At 40.1% G+C, this 13,566-nt stretch overlaps 1 protein-coding gene across 2 annotated transcripts in view; it reads right to left on the bottom strand.

Moving 5' to 3' along the window:
* The window catches only part of NELL1 (neural EGFL like 1), a 297,295-nt gene that overhangs the window by 52,068 nt on the left and 231,661 nt on the right, over positions 1-13,566 (bottom strand). The window lies entirely within an intron of this gene.

The raw sequence follows: 13,566 nt of genomic DNA, 5'->3' as shown, positions 1-13,566 counted from the left end.
AGTTTTGCTTCTGTGCTTACATTGCTCAAATGTTCTGTGTGTGCATGATCTGACACATCAGAATGTATCATTATATATGTATGATTATATGGCCTTTGCTCTACCCACCTGAAAGGTTTTATAGCACTCTACACCAACACAAGGCTTTTTCCCTGTGAAGATTAACATTCATCCAGTCAAAATTTTCAGAGCCACAAAAATAAGATATTCCTATCCTTCCAGTTCCCACCAAGGTTTATTCATTCACTAGAGCAATCTGGAACTTGAGCATTGAACAACAGCTTCATCCTGACTCCAGAAATCTAGACTCATCTACTGCTCTGGGAAGGAGCCAACTATAATTTTTAAGTGTTATACAATGTTTTAAAAAATAGACAAACTACAACCTTATAATATATCTCAATATTTATAAAGCTTGATGTTCACAATGTCAGATAAGTGACTCATATATTCTGAATCAAATGTTACTTTCAAAATGTTTTCTGAATACATATTCCTACTTAATGTTCCTTTCATTAATTGCATTTTTTGGATTAATTTTCCTTGGCTAGCATTACATTGAGCTGTATTTTACATCATTATTAGACAACTGAAATCCACATGACTACTTGCAGTGGAAGACAACTTACTGGGGTAAAGACTGACAAAGCCTTTTATCACTCTGTCAGATAAATTAGGTTTTCACAAAATCCCTTTTCCCCAAATTTAATAGGTCAAGGTTTTCAGCCTGTTTCAGTACAACTGAAAGTATAAATGAAAAGCTTATGAAAACCAGAAAGCCTATAGGTCTTTACAGGTTCATAAAATATTTTGATTTTTACCTTATGCTTCTGATACAGTCAGTCCTAGGTATCGATTTTAAATTTTTATTCAAAAGTAAGATTCTAAATGCAAAAAGAAAATCATTTATGGAGTTACTCCCTGATTTGGTTGGACCCTTTTCTTCACGACTCTAAAAAAGCCATCTTTCCTTTGGGGGAAAACAGAAATTGGTTGTTGTACATACATGCAGTTACTTTTAGCTTTGACTGACACTAAATTCTTCCCTCATTTTACTTCTCAGTTTGGCTTAGGAAAAATGTCTATGCCCTTTAAGTCTGGCACTTAATACACAGAAGTGTAAAAAAGAGTGGAACGTGAAATCTAGAAATGTGAATATACTGTATGTAAGTTTCTTTAACTAGATTGAATTTAGCATTCATGAAAAATCACATTAAATGCAATGAGGTGACATGTCTTCCATTTTTCCACAAGTTAACAGAGTAGCAATGTCAACTATATCACATTTCTCACTTTGGATGTTCCTTCTCCCTGGAAGAATTTCCTCCAAAGGAGCTATTTCAATTTATTTTTACAGTGAATCAGTTCACTGCTGAAGCTATACAGCAAATGGACTAAGTGACCAATTCAATTTTGTGGATTGTAGAAAGAAGACATAATAATGGATTTAACACAGCAGTTAATTTATTTAACACACAGTAAGGAAACTCTTAACACAACTAGGACAACCTACAACTTTAACAAAGAAATGTGTCTTTTTATAGTGGCTGGACAACGGAGTAGTGGATACCTCCTTCTGTCATTCTGTATTTAATTCTTTTCACATTTGCAAACTATACATATCATGGAGAGGATCTGAAAAAATCTCCTACAGCCAATTCAGTGAGACAGACATTAGATACAGAGAAATTCTGCTTAATATTGATCAGATTCTGCATCCTCAGTGACCCACCACTATCCATCTACACATGCAACCTTCTTTCATCTTACTCAGTAATGTACACACCCAATAAAACCTGCTGAGAAAAGATAAGGAATTGAAAAAAACCCCACCAAAAATCACATCTCTTCAAAAAGAAACCTATGACTCATGACTCAAGTCATCTCAAAAGGGAGGCCTTAGGAATACCCAGGCATTATCACATCATATCTCCCTAACCTGTAAATGATTAATGGCATTGCTGAGGGAGTTGTTACTGCTATCAGCATACACACCTCAAAGAGCATCAGCTGTGACCTCTATCTAAGTTGGAGATTTTTCTATAAAAGAACAAGATTTCAGATGGGAAACTTCTGAGGGATAAATAAAATCTTAACTTTCTTCACACAGTTATTGGAAAGAATTGAAAAACTCTGTGTTGGATATTCCAAGGGTGAAAACTAAAACAATTTCAGGTGGGGGACAGACAGGCTTTTCTAGAAAATTGAAGTCTCTTCTCAAGAAACAACTTCCATTAACTTTAGAATTCACAACCTGCCAGGGTTGTAACAGACACAAAACAAAAACCTCTTGAAATACACAGAGATTTTTTTCCATCATTTTTTATTTATTTTGGATGGACTGACAGGCTTTCCAGAGGCTCTGGCTGTCACAAAACGCAGACAGGACAGCTGTCCTGAGAAAATGAGTATCAGGGAAAAAGTTCCCCTGTCCAGCCACACTGCTTTACTTTAGTGGGTGACCCTGACTGGATGCCAGACACCCACCAAAGCCTCTCTGTCACTTCCCTTCTTAGCTGAACAGGAGAAAAAATACAGCAAAAGTTCTGAGTAGAGATAAGGAAAGGAAAGATTGCTCACCAAATACCACCACGGGCAAAACAGGCCAGAATCAGAGATACTAACTGCATTTATCAATTAAAAAAAAAAAATTAAAGTAGGATAATGAGCAGTAAAATAAACCTTAAAATTTACTTCCCTCCATCCCTCCTTTCTTCCCAGGCTCTACTTCCTCCCCACAGAAGTGCAGGGATATGGGGAATGGGGCTAATGGTCAGCTCCTCACAGGTTGTTCTTGCTGCTGTTCTGGGAGAAGAGTCCTGCCCCTGCTGCAGGGTGGGGTTATTCCCATGGGACACAGTTCTCCATGAACTCTCATTTGGGCCACTCTGCCAGAGGGTGCAGTCTTTTCAGGGACACCCTGCTCCAGCACGGGTCCCCCAGGGTCACAGGTCCTACCAGGACCCTGCTCCAGCATGGGCTCCTCTCTCCACGGGTCTGCAGGTCCCTGCCAGGACCCTGCTCCAGCTTGGGCTTCCCACAGGGTCACAGCCCCCTTTGGGCATCCCCCTGCTCTGGTGTGGGCCCCTCCATGGGCTGCAGGTGGATCTGTGCATCCCTGTGCCCTCCACGTGCTGCAGGGACACGGCTGCCTCGCCAGGGGCTGCAGGGCAATCTCAGCTCCGGAGCCTGGAGCACCTCCTGCCCTCCTCCTGCTCTGAGCTGGATGTCTGCAGCGCTGTTCCCCTCACAGATTCTCACCCTGCTCTTCTCTGGCTGCAATTACTTCTGCACAACACCTTTTTCTCCCTCTTGAAGCTGTTATCAGGGGCATTACTCCCATCGCTGGTTCGCTTGGCCTTGGCCAGCAGTGTGTCCATCCTGGAACTGGCTCTGCTGGACAAACCCAACACAACAATTCACTTTCTGCACGGAGCTGACACAGCCCACAGGACATTCTTTACCCAGAAAACAAACAAACCAACCAACACCAGAGAAACCACTAGGTCTCCTTCTAGGAAACCTAATCACCAACAATTGATAGAGACAAGTTTTTCCTTACATAACCACTGTCAATAACTACACATCTCTCCCACACTGCAATACCACCTGTGCTCCAAAACATCAAATGAAAATGTAGGAGATCTTCATAAAGCACCTACAGATGGGAATTCAATCCTCCTAAGCTGTCAGGTAAGCAAGTAAAATACATATACTGCCCATACACTGACTGATAAACAGCATCAATACTTTGATAAGACTCAAGAGAAGAACTTGCCTTCTCCTCATGACTACAAAGCTATTTCACTTTTGAACCTGAACATTTTCATTGGTTTTCAAGGTCAGTGACTCGAACACAGAAGAAAAGATGGACCAATCCTGGCAACTCGTTGAAATACTGTCTTGAAAATGAGAAAAATGTATTTAATCTCTATTGAACTGAGCGTGCCTACAGCCCAAGTTGGCAATGAACAAGCAGGCTACTATAAAGAAGCTGGGTTGCTGCAACACATGCAGGAGTGGTGCATGGCATCCTGATCAGAATATGAGTGCCTTCCCAGTTTTCCCAGCTCCTAAAGCACCTCTGCCTACCAGCTTACAAGAAAATCATGTTGGTAGGGCTGCAAGAACTTGTAAATGGCCCTGCTGAACTGTGCTGTCCAGGTCAGAGACCCCACTGCTTCCAAGAGAGTGTAGTGAGAACAGTGGGTGAGCTCACCCTCACACACTCACATGCCTGTACCCAACCTAAGAGTCACTCATATTTAAAACCATGTAATTACCATCACAGGCTGTAAGGATCCATAATCTATCACAGAAACATGGCCATCTCTGACATTAAGGCAGGGCTGCCACTCCATGTTAGCCAGACAGCTATTTCAACTGAGTAATTTCTCTGACTGACATTGCTTAAAGAAGGCAGAAATCAATTCAGAATCCAGGCTGAAATAGGATACAGGTTCAACTGGATCTTTGATGACCAGAAGTGTTTAGGGCTTTCATTTCATGTCTCATTCAAAAGATAAATGAGTACCATTCCAAAGATTAGATTGCCACCAAACAGAAAATGTCTCTTTAGAAAAAAATCAACTAAGAAAGGTAATTTCACTCTCCCACATATAAACTTCACCATTCAGTGTGTCTCTGAAATGACTGATCTACTTAGTAGATACCACTACACGCTGAAAGAAATAATTCAGATATTGCACATCTTAAGTAGTAGGAAACTCGAGCTATTGAACTGTCTGAATTGCTAAATCAGAAGTTCCTTTTTAAAATGAAGAAAATGATTTATGTATTTAGGAAGAACTCTATTTCTGCAAATGCAAAGGGCTGAACAGATTTTTATCATAATGCTATAAAAAGTTTGAAAATAACTTTGACATATAGTTCCTGGAGGTGGAGTATGACTATTATTTTAAAGTTGCTTCAATCATAATGGAACCAGCAAAGGAAATACTCAACCAGAACGACATGAGTTTCCTTTTATGCTTCATACCTACCCTACATTAGGCACCGTATTAGTTCTACATCTTGCATATTCTTTCCCTGGGGACTACAGGCATGAACAAAAGCCTAACAAATGCAACAGGTATCTGCAGAGTGAGTTAGTGATCACTGAACCTGGAATGGGCTTTAATGCCACACATTCTAGGAGACATATTGGCAAGTCTTTCAAACCCAACAGGTATGCTGATTTTACTTATTTATTTTTAATTTATCTACCAGGCACGACAGAAAAAATCTACTGTGGAGGGAAGTCTCTGGGTACATAATGCACCTTCTGCAGAAAAATGACACATCACTAGGAAAGAAACAACAGACCATAAAATGTTTCACTTGATACAGAAACAGCCTGGGAGGGGGATAGAAAGTTCTAAGGCTCTGTATCAGCAAAACTTCCTGTTTCATTTCTTCTCTGTTCTTAATATGAGTACAGTCCTAACCATAAACATCTTTCCTTGACTCCACATGCTGCATGTAATTCAGCATATTCTGCAAAGTTACCTCTTTTGGTCGTGGCTGCTTTGCTGTAGGGTAGCATTGTATAATTCATGAAATGAATGAAAAGCCTGGGTGTTACTCTTGCAAAAAACAGATACTCTGAAGGACTGATATTCAACAGAACTGTGGGTGTTACAGAGGTTATGTCAATAAGAGGGGATGGCAATCCCTTCAACAAGGGTTTAACTCACGTTTTCACCCTGACTCCTTAAAGCAAAATAATTGGATTAGTTATCCTCATTGTACATAAGCTACAGTCTACATAAGTCACCTAAGAAAGTGATTTATCCCATTTTATTCACCTTCCAAGGATTACATGAATGGGGACACGATCTCTTCCTCCAGATGTCAGCCCAAAGAGAGCAAGTGGTTGATGATTTTGCATCAGAGTTTCATCATTTTCTCAGAGTTGTACACATTTTCAGTCAGAGAAATTACTCAGCTGAAAAACTGTCTGGCTAACATGGCATGGGCACCCATGCCTTGATGTCAGAGATGGCCATCCATGATAGATTATGGATCCTTACAGCTTGTAATAGTAATTACATGGTTTTAATTACTTCTGATCAACATGGGAGAAGATCCTGCCCAAGAGTGCTGCAGCTGTGTGTTCTCCCTCCCTCCCACCCCTCCCAGATTTATGCTGTGTTTACAGGAGCTCAGAAAGAGGGAAAAAAGAGAAAAGAGCCCCACAGCAAGCCCTGGTGGGCAGCACAACCACAGAGAGCTGAGCTGAATGTCAGCCACCCACAGAGAGCTGGGAGAGACTGTGGACAGGACAGGGAATCCCAGTGACCTCCTGTCCCCAGTGCCAACTTGCTGGTTACATTTACTTCATTTGCTTAAAGCACTCTGGCACCATAACTTTCTCAGGGGAAAAAAAATCTTATATTAAAAAAGAAAAAAGCAAGAAAACTGACTTGTTGTCAGAATTAAACACACAATAAGCTGTAGAACATCAGCATGTTTTTCTCATGTGGTTTTCTCCAGACCCTCCACTTGTCTGAGTATTTCTCAAAAAGAAATTCGTTTCTTATGCTGATATTAAGGAAAGAGGAATATTTTCCTTTAAAATGCCTTGATTAACCTCAGTGAGATCACTCATGAAATATGTTAGCTTTCACTGTTTTGAACTTCAGCAGAAACATGGCTCCACAGAGTAAAAATCTCAGAGCTGTACACCCCTTCTTGAATTGTCTACTCAGCTTGAACAGGATCTTACTCCAAGATTCGCTAGTTAGATTAAGGAGTTAAAAATGACATATTCATCATTGGCAGCTTCATTACACAGATTGCTCCACACAAAACCCCCACTCTAGATGCTCTTTTATTTCACTGGAGCCATTTATTATTCATTTCACCTAATTCAGTTGCACCAGATCCTAAGGCTTCCTTTCAGGTGAAATTCCCACTGAAGCCAAGAGGATTCCTGTGTTAAAAATTTTAAGTACCTCTCTATGCCTGCTTGAGTTTTATTGAGTCTGGAGTTTTATTTCTAGGTTATCAGCAAATTTAAATATTCATGGTTGATTTTCCAGTCCAGAGCTGGCTATTAATAAGAAAAAGTAAGGTGGCAAAGAGCTTATTAAACTCAGTAATGTTCCCTAAATACTGCCTGTAGCTGGAGAGCCCGAGGTAGTTTTTATTCAGTTTTTAGCTGGTCTACTACCTAATTCTGGTACTTCTCTGTAGAATTACTGTTTTCCACTGATATAGGCATTTGCCTGGAAAAAAGTTAAAAAAACTAAGGGGGTCGCAATGTCCTGGCAAAATAAGCTATAAATTAGCATTACTGCACTGCACTCAAAAGCAGGCTTGCTGGGGTTTTTTTTTAATCACAGTAAAATGAGATGTCATTTGTAGTTAATTCACCATGAAGTTGGTATTTTAAAGCAACTGTCTTTTCTGTACAGCTCAGATCACATGGAAAACTTAATACACAGAAACTTCTTAGTTGCAAAATGGAAATTTCATTAACATATGAATATTTCTATTTGCTCAAATACAAATATTTGCCCAGAATTTTGAATGTTTTGTATTTCTCAGTTTTATTTAAATAGATTCAATGATGATTCTGCCACTTGAAACAAATTTAAATCCCACTGCTTGAACCCTCAAAATCCAAGAGGAACCTGAAGCAGATATGCCTGCACACAGAACATTTGAAAGATGTTCATGATGATAAACTGGACAGGTGCTAAATCAGGGATTTTGCCCAGAATTTTAAATGTTTTTTATTTCTCAGGATTTTAAATAGATTCAATGATGATTCTGCCACTTGAAACAAATTTAAATTCCACTGCTTGAATCCTCAAAATCCAAGAGGAACCTGAAGCAGATCTGCCTGCACACAGAACATTTGAAAGATGTTCATGATGATAAACTGGACAAGTGCTAAATTAGGGACTGAGAACTCTATGAAAGGACTAAGGCCACACACAGCCTCCAACAGAGACTCAATTCCAATGCCTCAGTCTGAGCAAAGCTTTTGTACAAAATCTGGCCATATAAAGTCTCAGCTGTAGGAAGTTCAGCAGGAACATAGAGGTTTTATTTAGAATTCATTTATTAGAGTTTTTAGAGCTTATTTAGGGTTCAGAGTTTGCTGCTCCTAATCTGAACACGATGATCCTCCTGTAACACTTTGTTAGAACGTATGGGTGAATAAACATCTGACACTAGCATCAGCCAAAACGAGCAAAGGAAACAGGAACAAACCAACCTCCTCTCCCCCAGTGATTTCCAGGTGCTAAGTACATGGCAAAGAGAGGTCCTAGCATTTTTTGCCTGTTTAGCTAGGACAGCCTACATTCCTCACAGCTCTTGTCTCACTCTTGAGCAAAGGCACATTCTCGCTCCTCTCTCCAGCTGCAATAGCTGTTGTTCAGTAACATTTTGCCTTTCCTAAATACATTATCCTAGAGGCAATACCAGTGTCACTGATGGGCTTGGCCCTGGCCAGTGTTGGGTCCATCTTGGACAGGCAAAAGCTTCTGGCAGCTTCTCCAGAGAAGCCTCCCTGCTCTCCCTCCCCCACCAAAACATTGCCAATGCACAGGTCATACAAATAATAAAACACAAGAACGTTAGAACAATTTTTTACTTGTCAAGGTATTATCTCAGGCAACATAAAAGATTAATATAGCTGATATTCCTTCAATTAGAAACAAAGAAAAATGCACAAAGACCTGCACATAACAAATAAACTACACAAGAAGGTAAAAATATTACATACAAAGACCAACAAACCACCACCACCTCAAACCTAGTGTCTGTTTAGTGTTTTTTTTCCTGGCTTTTAAAATCAAACTATTCCACATATATATATATCTGAGGCAGAGTGAACACTGATGACTTGTCTCCTGATGTGAAGGTCAGCTGGGTGGTGAATAGTGTTGGTCTGGGAGACTGACACTGAGATAAAATAACTTTTTCTTCCACTGACAGTTACTTGTTGATTTGCAGGCAGATGTCCCCTTGATCCTTAGAGATAGCCTGACTCAGATTTTTCTAGTAAATATTCTTTGATCTATTCCCTGGTATCTTTACAAATGACAGCTTTGTTTTTTCCATCACATTAAGATATCACCCTTGCCATTTTGCAATAAGCACTGCTGGGGCAAATGCTGCAAACAGCTTGGCAGCAAATGGAGCAGGACAACCTCAGCCACCTGGAACATCTGCCTTCTCGGGGTCTGTCACACCCTCAGGAGTGACATATCAACCACAGCCACCGCTCCCTGTCATAAGCTAAGCATCACTTGCTTCACTCCTCTTGTCTCACTCCATCCTGGCTTCGCCTCACCTTGAAATTAGAGGCTTTAGAAAGAATGTCATGCAAAGCCTTGTGCCCACAGCTGCACAGCTGGTTTGTTTCCCAAAATAAACCTCACTTCTTACTTTACAAAAGATCATAGATAAGAGAAAGGCAGGGAGTTTTGACATTTAGCTCACCGTACTCATGGAAAAATCTCTTTCTCTGCTTTGCTTTGGGTTTTATTTGCTCATTTTTTAAACCAGGCTCCTTGACTGAAATGTCTTTGTTAGATACACATCTAAAGATTAATCCAGCTTAAGAATCAAAGAAATGGCATATATAAATACAGTTCTCACATTTTTTCCAACCATTGGGTCCACAGGAATGGAGACTACAGAAGGTTCTACCCAAAGGACTGCAGAAGACAATATATTCCAGAAGAAACAATTTAAGAGACAAGAACACAAAGATGTTATGCAGCTTCTTAGACAACAGCTGCAGATACTGCCGAATATGATGAAACAAATCAGCTAAAGACCTCCTCATTCCCATGATGTGACATTACATAATGCAGCTGTAAGCACAGCAACATTTCATTAGAAACCTGTGAAATCAGCAGGGTGCTGAAGAATACATATATATACCTACTGCAAGTCTTGATTTACTTGCTCAGTTGCAATATAATTAATAGAATTCAAAGGACATTTCTCAGCCATGGTACATACTGAAAAATTACCTCTCACCCCAGCATTAGACAATTCTTTGCAGGCCCAGCCCAAAACAACATGAAAAAACAACCCTAGTAATTATCACATCCTGACTCTACTGCCATATCTTACCCTTGCTTCTGTTTATAACCAGGAGGTCATTCTTTCATATCTCTCTATCATTCTATGTGATGTGACAGCATATCTTCCAGTGCTTCACAAAGACTGAATACACATGTACTGCTACCACAGAAATATCCACCACCTCCATGAGCTCCAGCCCACACGAAGCCCTTCTAATCTACCAGAAACATATTTCCTATTTATTGCGTACCACTTCAGACAGCAGCTGTCACAAGACAGGGGAGAAATGCTGTGGTGCACTTGTGCTGAATCCCCTTTGGAGGCAATGTTCTCCCATTGCCAAAAGCCCTTCTGCAGCCCCTGGAAAAATACTGCACTTTCCTTTCCATGCCCCTAGTTGGGAACCCACTGCTTCAAACCCTTCTGCTGCTTCCTGCTCATCGCCCAAAACTGTAATTTGTACAGACAGAGACTGTAAATAACTCCCACCACGGGTCAGATCCCAGGGTGTTCAGATCTATTTCTTAGACCCACACACGGGACTCGAGCACATGCAGGCAGGTGTTCAAGGAATGCCTACAATTTCCAGGCATTCAACCATCTGTTTACTCCCACCTTTGATATCATAGGTTGTCCTGTTTACTCATCCTCACCACTTCATCAGCAGCAGGAGTGACTAACACTCCACAAATACAGAATAACTGTGAATCTGTCCACAAAATCAGCATTAAAACTCCACTGACCTGTGGATCACCCACAGACAGAAAAAAAGCAGCTCAGTGAACGAGCTAGAGTTTTTCTGTTTTAAAGGTTGCAAAAAGATGAGATGGATGGAAAATTGGGGCACTTGAGTTCATGCTGCCAGCAATTCTCCCAGCGTACTCTATTTGTACTCCTCTCTGCACACCAAAATGCCTCTCAGAAGCCCTTGACAGGGATCCCTGCCAAGTATACACCTGGGTTCTAGCCCACAGTGTTACACACCTCCAGCTCAGCCGTCGTGCTGGGATCATACAGCAATGTCACTAAAAACTCCAGCAGCAAAGGTTTCCAACGCAAGTATCACAACTGTGTTAAATACAATCAAATGGTAATGATCACAGAGATCACAGATTTTCAGCCCCGGCCAGAAAAACACAAAATGAAGAAAAAAGAAGTGATTTGAAGGTAAAATCAGATCCTAAATATTACAAAAATCCAGTCAGAAACATCAACCACATACTTAAAGGAACAGCAGTATAAAGAATGTATGGAGAAAGGAATTACTTGATGATATCTGTGAATATCAATTTGTAGTTCACCTTCAAAAAGGAAAGATAGCCCCACAACTGTTATGATGATTTCTCATGTCAACCAAAGCGAATGGCAAGAGGTAATTCTTCTCAGCAGCACGTTGAATTATGTATCTGTACATAAGCCTTGAATGTGTATTTTAATTTCGCCTGAGTAAATTACCGGTATAAATCCTACCCTTCTCAAATATCTCTGAATTTTTAATTAACTTAATACCATAATTTCAACCAGGCAGTCAGAAACTATGAGTAACATACGATTCATATTCAGGAGTAAACACACCTGCTTTTCAACAGCATTTGTAATTACTGGCCCATTTTACCCTTTACATGGCATTGAAGCCAATTTGGGTCATACCGTTTTTAGCTGGTGACGAGTCCTTTCAGCTCACAAATAATGTATAAGAAGTTGCTGTGTTGTCAGTTTGAAGGACATTTTCAAATGCACTGTGGCAAATTGAATGCATTACCAAAACACATCACTTTACTTCTGATACGCCTCATTTCACTATGAGCTTCCACCAGACAAGGTTTTGCCAAGAACATTTAGGCTTTGATTTGAAGTGTTGCCCCACCATTTCATTGTCTCAAGTCTGTGTCACAGTGATTGAGGGAGTGGTACCATACACTAAATAAAACAAAGGGCTTATTTCTAATGTTAAAGTAACAGCAGAACAAAAAAAACACATGGGGTTAGAATAGTTAGGTGTCCTTTAAAAACTGTAGCAAACCGCAATGAGACAATGAGGAAAGCCTTTAGTGCAATTCCTCCTGTTCCTGAAAGCACTTCCTGAAAGTCTTTTAGGGGTAATCAGTGAAGCAAACGGAGCCCTGCTTCAAAGATGGTTCATCACTTCTCTACTCTGAGCATTCAGTCCGGCCAGAACTGCACCTCCAGAAGGCTGAAGCTGTTCTCACAGATCTGATGTGCACTTAGCCACTGAAATATGCATACAACGTAAGATGTATCTGCTGAAGCTTTCCAACCCCCCAGCACAACTAAAATGTGACAAATTCTCATACACAAAGCCCTGTTCATTCTCAAACCACCTTGTATGTCAGATTTCTTGAAGTCAGCATCATTATCTTGATTTGTAGCATACTAGTAAACTCTATACATCTTCAAAGAAAAAAATAAACTGCCTTCTGGTTCAAGTTGTATAGATTTTATTCACAGAAGCTATCTCCTTCTGACATCTACCTCTAAATTCCTTGATATAATGAGCCTACCATACCTGCCATGCTTCCTTATGTTGGTGTGCTAACTCATATTGTAGATCAAAACAATACAAAAGCCATGAAAAACATAGGAGTCAAAAATGGTTATGTCCTCCATTTATCAATTTTAAACCATCACTTCAATAGTTGAGAGAATCTGTGCTCTAGATATGAAAGTCCCTTTACAGCTGTAAGAAAAAAGGATGTTCTGAGATCCTTGGGGGAAAGAATCACAGGCAGAGGAGCTGCAATCTGGCCTGAAGTCCTGGGGAGCTGGCAGTACCATGTTGTCACAGGCACAGAACACATTTCTAGCATCCTGCATCCCTCTGAATCCACTGGTGCCTCTGAGCAACAGATGTTTCAGGAAGGAATGAGAAAATTACACATGGGCAACCAGCAGGAAGGATGAGCAGCTGGGAAGCCGCTGCAGGTGGGGCTCTGAGGTAGGAATGCCTCACATTACTTCCCCTTGATATTGCCAGTACTTATTGCTGAATGGCAGGAGATTTTGGACAGTTTTTTCAGATTTATTCTAGATTTATTCTAGAAAATATTAATGTCCTAGTTCATTCTTAAATAATCATAAACTATGCTGACAACTAGAAACTATGGGCTTTTAGCGTACATTGATTTGACTACATCCACAGAGAGGCTCCTTAAAGCAGATTTATTGACAACTGGGCTTAAGTGACTTTAATAAACACACAAATTACTGCACAATCTCTGGGTTACAAGTGGTTCCACTAATTTAACTGTAACAGTTATTTCTCTGTTCTCTTTTTTTTTTTTTTTCCAAAACAACTCACCAATTATAATCTCATCCATACTACAGCATACGACCTGCATGAACAATCCACTTCATACCCAAAAATAAATACAGGTGTAAACAGTTATTAACAAACATGCAGTGCAAAAAAACTCCAATCATTGAGTGAGTTAGATAATAGACAACCTCAATAACTACAAACAAAAATAAATCCCCAAATCTGCTAAATAAAGG

Source organism: Sylvia atricapilla, chromosome 6 (assembly GCF_009819655.1).
Source record: "Sylvia atricapilla isolate bSylAtr1 chromosome 6, bSylAtr1.pri, whole genome shotgun sequence".
In the NCBI taxonomy this organism is placed as follows: Eukaryota; Metazoa; Chordata; class Aves; order Passeriformes; family Sylviidae; genus Sylvia; species Sylvia atricapilla.
The sequence above is the reverse complement of the archived record's forward strand: the minus strand, read 5'-3'. Positions and strand labels throughout refer to the sequence as shown.